The 12,177-nt window shown below is 36.7% G+C and overlaps 1 long non-coding RNA gene across 1 annotated transcript; it reads right to left on the bottom strand.

The window, feature by feature from the left end:
* Positions 1-223: 223 nt before the first annotated feature.
* On the bottom strand, positions 224-11,571 carry LOC122805549. The gene is made up of 2 exons (XR_006365381.1): positions 4,670-11,571; positions 224-1,898 (listed from the first exon to the last, which is right to left on the bottom strand). It is a non-coding gene; the product is annotated as an uncharacterized LOC122805549 (long non-coding RNA).
* Positions 11,572-12,177: the final 606 nt, after the last annotated feature.

Raw genomic sequence — 12,177 nt, 5'->3', positions numbered from 1 at the left:
GTAACCGGTACCAGTTAACAACTGATCTTGTCAGGGGCGGCACTGAATGTGTGAGGAACGTAGGGGAAAATACAGCCTTTCGACTTTGATGGAGACACACGAATTGCCACTAATTAAAGGAAAAGTGTACACATCAAAACAATTACATTTTGCTGGGAAAGTGTGTGTAAAAGACTGAAAACTAGTGCTGCTGACAATTAACACAATAAAGACACAACCCATGTTTTGTTTTTCAGTTTGTTCCTTTGTAAACTTCACATCATCCTTACTGCAAATTCAAGTTCAGCTATAAACATGGACATTTCTCATTTTCTTACTGGGTAAATTAATAATGCACAAAATCCTAAACATTTTTAGTAAGGAACTAAAGCCACTATACATTTGCTTTAAAACATTTAACATTCTAAGCATCTCAAATATTCATACATAAAAAGGTGATCAGGAACTGCGAATTGGCACTCGTAACAAACATGAAAAACAGCTACATCTGCACCAAATAATACAACTCTTGTTACAATTTAATGTCCAGGTTTGTTGCATAAAACATTTCACTAAAATGTTAACTGTTTCACAGATTACCTTGTATTGGCAACCAAAAATAAGCCTACACAAAACTGCCAAGTTAATTTCTACAGTTTCTCCTTGCTCTTAGTTACAAGACTAAATACTTTCAGGGCAATGACTGCAGTCATGTCCATGGTAGATATGAGTTGTCATACCAATAAGAGATATTTCATTACTTACTGACATTACCAATGTTGTGGGATGCAGAAATGCATTTAAATCATTAATTCAGATTTACAGACATTTAAATGTGACAGTTCCGTTTGGAGTGCAACACATGCCCAAAATTGCATCTACTTTTGAGTTTTCATTGCATCATAATTAAAATATCCAATTTCTTTCCTCACAAAATGGTGCTTTGTGAACAGATGCATATCATCAAAACTCCCTTTTCTAAGGAAGGGTCAGATTCAACAAACTTTTAAGGGTAGAATGGCATTCTTAAAAGCACTTTGTATATAGCAATGTTTTAACAGCTGTGAGAGGGAGACTGATGTTGCCTTTAATACACAGTTTCTGAATGCAGGGGTATAAAGGCATCTGAACGTGAAAACTGAATGTTTCACCACCTTTCGGAGTGCAGGACTTCAGTATGTTTAATGCAGTACTTAGCTAGAACATTATGTACATCCATTTATATACACCAGTTACAAGTAATTACAGCTCTCTTTTCCACATTGCAGAATGTTTAAGTCACTTTTCTTTTTTCCATGAAGCAATTTTGCAAACCAAGTAGTGAGATGTTTCTCTGTGACACTCACAATTATTTCAGCTCATTCACACTCAGTCCATCTCGCAGCCAGAGTCGTTCTGTTTTCTTTGTTGTGCCATTCAAATTAACTCATGTAGTCTTGGTAGTCTCATACTGTAAAATTCTCATTGAAAATTATGACAGTGTTGTAAACCTGTTTTAAAGTTCAGTATCCAAAAAACTCATGTTAAAAGAAAACTATGCAAAGTAGTACTTTACTGCACCACTTTCAAATCTTTGCTCTGTAACTCTACAAAGGATTTCTCAAATGTGTTTTATTCACCAGTTAATAGTTACACATTTTTAAAAGTTTAAAGGTACCTTTGAGGAAAGCTTTAGAAATCTTGAGGGATGTTAGAAGAGGTGAATTCGACCCGGCATGAACACTTGAAATGGCAACTAGATAAAACTTAGTGCTACAGTAACTTTCACCTATATGGAAGGGGTTTGCTTAAAGTCCAACACAAGATTGCAATAAAGAAGAAAGGGTGTCTAGGCTCTTGTATGTAGCTCAGGTAGAAAATGTGTACTTTTGTAGATTTTCCAAGTGGAAGGCCTCGGCAAAGCTGATCAGATTTGAACCCTACCAAATGTAAAGCAAAATAAATAGGTCATCACCGGCAATGGAAAAACAATGTGGCTAGTTTTGAGTGACTTGATGTCTGGATGAGACTCGCTTAATCACAGCTGTAAAACTGAGTCATCAGAATAAAAAGAAGGGCTCCTGAGGAAGTCATCAAAAGCGTCACACTGCAGTCATGTTCCAACCAAGACCCACCTTGTGGTGTAACGTATAGCAACTAAGACCGAGTCACATCAGAGACAAAACAGGCTCCAACCATTGACTCCCCTCAGAGGAAATGCCATAAGAAAACATCAATTCTAATTAAGGATGACCTGGAATAAGAGGTTATCTACAAGTCAAGCATTCTGCAAAAGGGTGGGGAATGACCTAAGGAGCTAAATGTGCATATTCAACTTAAAAGTAAAGTTAGAAACAAACTCAAATCAAACATTCTTTAATTTAACATTGTCTAATAGACAAACGTAGGAACTAACCATACACAGAAACATTATTCTTTAATTTAACATTGTCTAATAGACAAACTTAGGAACTAACCATACACAGAAACATCCCACATTGTTTTCAAAGAAAGAGAAAGGCAAGTACAAAGACAGAAAAGCAAGGATGCTGCAGGGATTTGAACCCCATCCTGGAATCCAGGAGTGCCAACCACCAACATCTTTTGCTTTTTTTTTAGGGGGGGGTTAGAGGAGGAAAGGAAAAAGCAAAACCTGAAGCAGCAACACTTTGCTTCCTCAGGAAAAGAAAACCTAGTCCTAATGACTGCCTGACACCTAAAGAGCACCTACTTCTTTGAACACTACCTGTCTATTCTACCATCACCTACTCCTCTGCCCTCTTCTGGCTGACTTACAGAAATGGAGAGCTTGAAACCCTGCCACAAATGCAACTTCACTCACAATCTGGCTTCACACAATAAAACACATTATCCAACAGACTGCATTTAATATGTAAATAACTTGCACCAAACTTGAGACTGACTTGAGACAAATTTGATGTTATCGATACACTTAGCCTGCTAGTTCAGACCTGTCCAATTACATTAACAATCCAGATCTGTAAATAGCCACCCCAAAAAAACATTAACTGGGGTGTAACAAATCAAAACCTACTTAAAAAAACACTTCCAAAAAGTGAATCAGGGAGGCAACTTTCTTATAAAATAAATTCGGAATACAAGTATTTAAACACAATGAAAAGCATGCCAGACAAAGTCTTTAACACATAAAAGCTTCTAGCTTAATTCTGTCTCACAAAACTAAACACCTGCATTACCATTCAACTTGCTAAACATTTCATCTGTACAATCGCTACCACAAATACACTGTAGTGCTGACTGCACTTTTGGTGCAATTCTGAGGGCATTCCTCAAAAGCTACAAAATTACTTATCTGGGATGTTCAGAAATTTCATAATGTCCAAGCTTTCACTTTCTAGCATCAAACCTGGCAACTGCTGTTCTATTTTGCATGAAATTCTGGATTTTCAGAAGCCAATGACTTTCACTGGCTAGTATATACATAACTTCCTGCAAAAGACATGTTCCTTCGCAAGAGAAAGGAGACCTCCTGCATTAAAAACAGACGGCAAAATTCTTTATCCACAATGGAGTTACAAGTTCAAGATCTGACTAGGATTTGTGCCGTTACTTTTAATTTACTTGCATGTTCCAAAAATTATATTACAGGCAGACAACCAAAACAAGACAAGACGGGGCTGTTACACTTGAAGCACCACCCAAAAAGCACCCTAAATTAAGAGCTCTGCATCTTCTGCAAAAACAGTTTTTGTAATGTAAACTATAAAATGTCTACAAATTATTCATAAGCTTAATTATCATATTTAAAGCCTCCCAAAATAAACTGGCCCCATGGGGGTATTCACAGTTTTATTAGCAGATAAAAGCGGGTAAAACGCTTGCACTGTCAACTCAAATTTCATCTAATAAGCCAATTCAGCCAGTTTCCTGCAGTGGAATACCACATTTACTCCACAGTACAACAGCATTAACAACTCCTTTAAAATTGTTAATTTTATTCTAGCAGGTTTAATGTTAATTTATTCTAACAGGTCTAGAAGAGGTTAATATTCCCTTCATACAAATACTACAATACGGTTTTAATGAAGTTTAATACCAGTGCCACCAATTCAAAAGCTCATCACAAAGCACAGCACCATTGTTGGACACGTACAACATGCTGTACAGCCAAGAATTACTGGAACAGCTAGGCTGACCAACTCAAAAAACAGCTATGGTTTTATTATTCCTATTTATTTATTCCAATATGGTATTACTGTCCAGTTTTAACAGGACATCAGGTCCTTTTACAGAGCTTGCCAAAATCCAATGACAGACATGGAGGAAAAAACAAAATTTGTCGTTAGCTTTTGTGCAATTCTATCATGTTCCAAGGTGAAAGAATTATGCTTATGACATCTCTACTAAAGTAAAAAACTAAAACGGTCTGACAAGGACAGCACTTTGTAACAACTGAATACTGTGACACTGGTAGGCCCCGTTATGGGTGAAAGCCCGACTAAAAACCTTCATCCTCTTCATTACACATATTTTATTCCATTATTTCAGAATACATACTCCCAGAAGAGAGAATTTGAAACAAATGCACAAGAATTTGGAAGGTAAAATAGTGCAATCAAAATATCAATGATTCAGGTCAACGACGAATACCTGTTTACTAGCTGTAGATCACATTATCCCTGGCAAAAAGCAGACTTTCTACACGTCAAGTGAACTTGGTAATGCATACCTTTGTTCCACTCTGCCTTAATGAATTTTGTGACTGATAAAAATCTACTCGAGTGTAAGAGCATGTCAAATCTGTAGTTACGAGAGCTGGGGAATACTTGCACCTGAAGACAAAAAAAAAAAAAAAAAAAGTAAAAATCCCCCCCAAACCCTTATGCAAACTTGAAGGCTTGCAACTGAAATACCTACTTTTCTTCCAACGTACTTGAAATCAAGAGGCATGGAAGCTGGATAACGAGTATTTGCACCTAGATAAGATACTAAAACAATAAAGTGAAACCCCCCCAATCCCCTCATGTAAATTTGAATGTATAAAATTAAAATACCTGTTTTTCTTCCAAAGTTCTTTAAATCATCGATTATGAGAGCTGGGTGAAAACACCTGCATCTGGGGAAAGACTACAGAAAATTAAAATCCCCCCCATATCCCTTGTGTAAATTTGAAAGTATGTAATACAAATACCTGCTTTTCTTCTAAAGTACTTGAAATCACTGGTTACTAGAGCTGGGTGAAAACACTTCCGCCTACATACCTTATGTAAACGTGAAGGTGTGTAATCAAACACAAAAACACCCGCTTTTCTTCCAAAATTACGTTAAACCTGGAGAAAAACTAAGAAAAGATAAAAAGCCCCCCAAAGCCCCATTCTTAATAACCGATTTTCTTACAAAGTACTTGAAATGACAAGTTTTGAAAGCTGGCAAGTCACACCTCAACCGCACATGTAAATTTGAAAGTTTTACAAATCAAATATTGGCTTTTCTTCTAAAGTGCTTTAAATCACTAGTTACAATTGCTTAGCAAAGATACTTCCATCTATGAAATTAACCCCCCCCCCGAAATTCTTATGTAAATCTGATGGTTTGTCCATGAAATACCTGCTTTTTTATCAAACTACTTGGTAAAAAATACTTAAAATTAAACACGAAAATTAGACCCCCCCCAAAAAACCCTTATGTAAATTTGATGGCTGCAACCGAAATACCTATTTTTTTTTCAAGGTACTTGAAATAAAAAGATATGGAAGCCAGTAAAACGAACATCTGCACCTAGCTAAGGGACTAAAACAATAAAGTGACCCCCCCCCCAAAGTAAATTTGAAGCACGTGAAATACCAGTTTTTCTTCCAAGGTACTGGGAAAAAAATACTTGAACCTTGGGAAAAGACTAAATACTAAAACTGGAACCCCCCCCCCAAACCCGTATGTAAATCTGAAGGATGAAACTGAAATACCTACTGTTCTTCCAAGGTATTTAAAATCAGAGATATGGAAGCTGGATAATGAGCATTTGCACCTAGATAAGACACTAAAACAATAAATTGATAGCCCCCCCCCATCAACCCCTCATGTAAATTTGAAGGTATAACATTAAAATACCCGTCCTTCTTCCAAAGTTCTTAAAACACTAGTTAACAGTTCTTGGTAAAGAAAACCTGCACCTCAGAAAAAGCCAAAAAGTGGCAAATCCAGCCCCATAGTATAAATGCAAAAATTATTTGGTCTCTCAAAATTCCTACTTTTCTTAGCATTACACACAATTGCTAAACGGGAGGGAAAAAAGAGAGAAGCCTCAACAATGTATGCCAAGTGTTGAAAATATGTTTTAATTTGGTGGCAAGCACAGTTATACGAGGTTATGCCAAACTGACAACTCAGAACTCGAACACAAAAGAAAACCCAGTTATACCCTTGTTGAGCCAAGACTGACAATGCAGAACTATTGACACTAAAAAAAAGTTTGGAGTCAAAGTTAATTAAGATCAATCATTCTTTTCTTGGACTGCAGTGGACACCAAATAATTGCACAACAGATGGACAAGGTAACAGACTAAGATACCAGCTTCAACCATTAAGTGAAGACTGTTGCTTTTTCTGCAATTTAAGTTCTACAAGACGTTTCATTAAGCTTAGCCATTCAAAATATGCAAGCTTAACCTCACAGCCACCTCCCTATTATTAGCTTAAATATGCTTGACCATAAACAAGTACAATTAAAACTTGGTCACACTAATCCATATCTTTGTTTATCTGCTCTTTTAATGCCTTAATGAGCAACAAAGTTGCCACAAATGTTTGCAACCTTTGTTGCTTTACATAAGTGCAAGAGCATGTCAAATCTGTAGTTACGAGAGCTGGGGAATACTTGCACTTGGAAGACAAAAAAAAAAGTAAAAATCCCCCCCAAACCCTTATGCAAACTTGAAGGCTTGCAACTGAAATACCTACTTTTCTTCCAACGTACTTGAAATCAAGAGGCATGGAAGCTGGATAACGAGTATTTGCACCTAGATAAGATACTAAAACAATAAAGTGAAACCCCCCCCATCCTCTCATGTAAATTTGAAGGTATAAAATTAAAATACCTGTTTTTCTTCCAAAGTTCTTTAAATCACCGATTATGAGAGCTGGGTGAAAACACTTGCATCTGGGGAAAGACTAAAGAAAATTAAAACCCCCCCATATCCCTTGTGTAAATTTGAAAAGTATGTAATACAAATACCTGCTTTTCTTCTAAAGTACTTGAAATCACTGGTTACTGGAGCTGGGTGAAAACACTTCCACCTACATACCTTATGTAAACGTGAAGGTGTGTAATCAAACACAAAAACACCCGCTTTTCTTCCAAAGTTACGTTAAACCTGGAGAAAAACTAAGAAAAGATAAAAAGCCCCCCCAAAGCCCCATTCTTAATAACCGATTTTCTTACAAAGTACTTGAAATGACAAGTTTTGAAAGCTGGCAAGTCACACCTCAACCGCACATGTAAATTTGAAAGTTTTACAAATCAAATATTGGCTTTTCTTCTAAAGTGCTTTAAATCACTAGTTACAACTGCTTAGCAAAGATACTTCCATCTATGAAATTAACCCCCCCTCAAATTCTTATGTAAATATGATGGTTTGTACATGAAATACCTGCTTTTTTATCAAAGTACTTGGTAAAAAAATACTTAAACCTGGGGAAAAAAATTAAACACGAAAATTAAGACCCCCCCCCCCAAAAAAAAAACCCTTATGTAAATTTAAAGGCTGCAACCGAAATACCTATTTTTCTTTCAAGGTACTTGAAATAAAAAGATATGGAAGCCAGAAAAACGAACATCTGCACCTAGCTAAGGGACTAAAACAATAAAGTGACCCCCCCCCAAAGTAAATTTGAAGCACGTGAAATACCAGTTTTTCTTCCAAGGTACTGGGAAAAAAATACTTGAACCTTGGGAAAAGACTAAATACTAAAACTGGAACCCCCCCCCCCAAACCCTTATGTAAATCTGAAGGATGAAACTGAAATACCTACTGTTCTTCCAAGGTATTTAAAATCAAAGAGATATGGAAGCTGGATAATGAGCATTTGCACCTAGATAAGACACAAAAAAAAATAAATTGACAGCCCCCCCCATCAACCCCTCATGTAAATTTGAAGGTATAACATTAAAATACCCGTCCTTCTTCCAAAGTTCTTAAAACACTAGTTAACAGTTCTTGGTAAAGAAAACCTGCACCTCAGAAAAAGCCAAAAAGTGGCAAATCCAGCCCCATACTATAAATGCAAAAATAATTTGTCTCTCAAAATTCCTACTTTTCTTAGCATTACACACAATTGCTAAACGGGAGGGAAAAAAGAGAGAAGCCTCAACAAATGTATGCCAAGTGTTGAAAATATGTTTTAATTTGGTGGCAAGCACAGTTATACGAGGTTATGCCAAACTGACAACTCAGAACTCGAACACAAAAGAAAACCCAGTTATACCCTTGTTGAGCCAAGACTGACAATGCAGAACTATTGACACTAAAAAAAAGTTTGGAGTCAAAGTTAATTAAGATCAATCATTCTTTTCTTGGACTGCAGTGGGCACCAAATAACTGCGCAACAGATGGACAAGGTAACAGACTAAGATACCAGCTTCAACCATTAAGTGAAGACTGTTGCTTTTTCTGCAATTTAAGTTCTACAAGACGTTTCATTAAGCTTAGCCATTCAAAATATGCAAGCTTAACCTCACAGCCACCTCCCTATTATTAGCTTAAATATGCTTGACCATAAACAAGTACAATTAAAACTTGGTCACACTAATCCATATCTTTGTTTATCTGCTCTTTTAATGCCTTAATGAGCAACAAAGTTGCCACAAATGTTTGCAACCTTTGTTGCTTTACATAAGTGCAAGAGCATGTCAAATCTGTAGTTACAAGAGCTGGGGAATACTTGTACCTGAAGACAAAAAATAAATAAATAAGACTATAGTGAAAATCCCCCCCCCCCCAACCCCTCATGTAAACTTGAAGGTACAAAATTAAAACACCTGTTTTTCTTCCAAAGTTCTTTAAATCTCTGGTTATGAGAGCTGGGTGAAAACACTTGCAATCTGGGTAAATAAATTTAACCCCCACATCCCTTACATAAATCTGAAAGTATGTAATACAAATAATACTTGCTTTGCTTCCAAAGTACTTGAAATCACTGGTTATGAGAGCTGAGTGAAAACACTTCCGCCTACATACCTTATGTAAATGTGAATGTGTGTAATCAAACACAAAAACACCTGCTTTTCTTCCAAAGTAGTTCAAATCACCAGTTATGAGAGTTGGGAAACATTTAAACCACCTGGAGAGAAAAAAAAAAAAGAAAAGATAAAAATCCCCCCCCAAAGCCCCATTCTTAATAACCAATTTTCTTAAGAAGTACTTGAAATTACTAGTTATGAAAGCTGGCGTCTTACCTCAACTGCACATGTAAATTTGAAGATTTTACAATTCAAAATACTGGCTTTTCTTCTAAAGTGTTTTAAATCACTAATTACAATTGCTTAGCAAGGATACTTCCATCTATGAAGTTACCTCCCAACGTATGTAAATTTGACAGTTTTTCACCTGAAATACCTGTTTTTCTTCCAAAGTACTTGGTAAAAAATACTTGAACCTGGGGAAAGACTAAACACGAAAATTAGAACCCCCCCAAAAAACCCTTATGTAAATATGAAGGCTGGAACTGAAATATCTACTTTTCTTCCAACGTACATGAAATCAAGAGACATGGAAACAGGAAAAACGAACATTTGCACCTAGATAAGCGACTAAAACAATAAAAGTAAAAATCCCCCCACCTCCAACCCTTATGTAAATTTGAAGAACAGAAAATAACTTTTCATCCAAGGCACTTGGTAAAAAATACTACGACTAAACATGAACATTAGGACCCCCCCCTCAAAAAACCTATGCAAATTTGAAGGATGCAAATGAAATACCTACTTTTCTTCCAAGATACTTGAAATCAAGAGATATGGAAGCCGGAAAAATGAACATTTGCACCTAGATAAGACACTAAAATCAATAGTGAAAATTCCCCCCCACAACCCTCATGTAAATTTGAAGCATGTGAAATACCTGCTTTTCTTCCAATGTACTTGGTAAAAATACTTGAACCTGGGGAAAGACTAAACATGAAAATTAGAACCCCCCCCAAAAAAAAACCTTATGCAAATTTTGAAGGATGCAACTGAAATACCTACTTTTCTTCCAAGGTACTTGAAATCAAGAGATATGGAAGCCAGATAATGAACACTTGCACCTAGATAAGAGACAAACAAAGTGAAAATTCCCCCCACAACCCCTCATGTAAATTTGAAGCACGTGATATACCTGCTTTTCTTCCAAACTACTTGGTGAAAAAAATACTTAAACCTGGGGAAAAGATAAAATATGAAAATTAGTACCCCCCAGGATGCAACTGAAATACCTACTTTTCTTTCACAGTACTTGAAATCAGGAGATATGGAAGTCAGGAAACGAACATCTGCACCTAGATAGGACACTAAAACAAAGTGAAAATTCCCCCTACAACCCCTCATGTAAATTTGAAGGCAACATTAAAATACTTGTTTTTCTTCCAAAGTACTTGAAAACACTAGTTAACAGTGCTTGGTAAAGAATACCTGCACCTCAGAAAAAGACAGAAAATCAAGTCCAACCCCACAGTATAAATGCAAACACTTGCAGTCTCTCAGAATTCCTACTTTTCCTAGCATTACATGCACTTGCTGAAGGGGAGAGAAAAAAAAAAGAAGAAAACCCTCAAATCTACGCCAAGTGTTGAAAATATGCTTTAACTTGGTGGCAGCACTGTTACACCTTGTTATGCCAAACTAACAATTCAGAACTCTTGAGCAGAAAAGAAAACCCTGTTATAACCTTGTTGAGCCAAGACTGACAATGCAGAACTATTGGCACTTCGAAGTTGATTAAGATCAATCTTTCTTTTCTTGGACTGCAGTGGGCACCAAATACTTGTGCAACAGATGGACAATGTAACAGATTGATACCAGCTTCACCCATTAAGTGAAGACTGTTGCTTTTTTTGCAATTTAAGTTCTACAAGAGGTTTCATTAAGCTTAGTCATTCAAAATATGCAAGCTTAACCTCACAGACACCTCCCTATATTAGATTAAATATGACTGACCATAAAGTAAAATGTAAAACTTGGTCACACATATATCTTTGTTTATCTGCTCCTTTAATGCCCTAATGAGCAAAGGTGCCAAAAATGCCTTCAGGGGAGTGAACTGGAAATTTTCTTTTTAAGAATGTGTAACCTCTGTCCTACCACCAAGTTAAGTCTTCAAGTTTTACTAAGAAGCATAGCATAAGGCACACCCCTTTAAAAACTGTGTACATCTCTTGCTTATTAGGTATGTACAAACCTCTGTCCTCCAAATACACAAGTAGATGAGTCATGTCCTCAGAAGGATCTGCCTTCTAGCAGTGACCCCTGATCTTCAAATCAATACAGGATACAAAGTGCAGGAATCTTGGGACACCTGAGGGGGGAAAAAGACTAAAGTAGTAAGAACCCCCCCCCCTTTAAAACTTGTAACTGTTTACATACAAATCTTACTAGTGAAGCGCCAGCATTTTAACTACAAGCTCACAGTACTGCCTCCTTGAGCTGAAGTGACAAGCATAGTGCATGCAACTTGCAAGTGTTAAACTGCCAAACTCCATTCAAACACCTCTACAACTCTTGCGACACCTAAAGAAAAAAACAAAAATGGAAAAAAACCCCCAAAAAACGCAACTACTACAATTAAGAATTCACTCACAAATCCCATAAAAATGTAACATACAACCTTCATGCTCTACTACTCCTGATAATCAGTCAGGTTTACATTCACTTTTCACACAGAAATGGTGAGAAGCACTTGCTGTTCTGCACCTCCAATGTTACTTGCAGAAGATTAGCCTACTCCTTCTGATTTACTTGGTGGAAATCCAGCACATGGAACCAATACCAGTAACAAATTCTTGGAAGTTACAGAGAACCACTGGGTACCTATAAAAAGAAATCTAGAAGATTAGAGATCCCCCCGCACCCCCCTTAAATTATGTAATTCACTCACAAATCCCATAAAAATGTAACATACAACCTTCATGCTCTACTACTCCTGATAATCAGTCAGGTTTACATTCACTTTTCACACAGAAGTGGTGAGAAGCACTTGCTGTTCTGCA

The sequence above is a fragment of the Protopterus annectens genome, chromosome 6.part1 (genome assembly GCF_019279795.1).
Source record: "Protopterus annectens isolate FY-2018-M chromosome 6.part1, PAN1.0, whole genome shotgun sequence".
Lineage (NCBI taxonomy): Eukaryota > Metazoa > Chordata > Ceratodontiformes > Protopteridae > Protopterus > Protopterus annectens.
The sequence above is the reverse complement of the archived record's forward strand: the minus strand, read 5'-3'. Positions and strand labels throughout refer to the sequence as shown.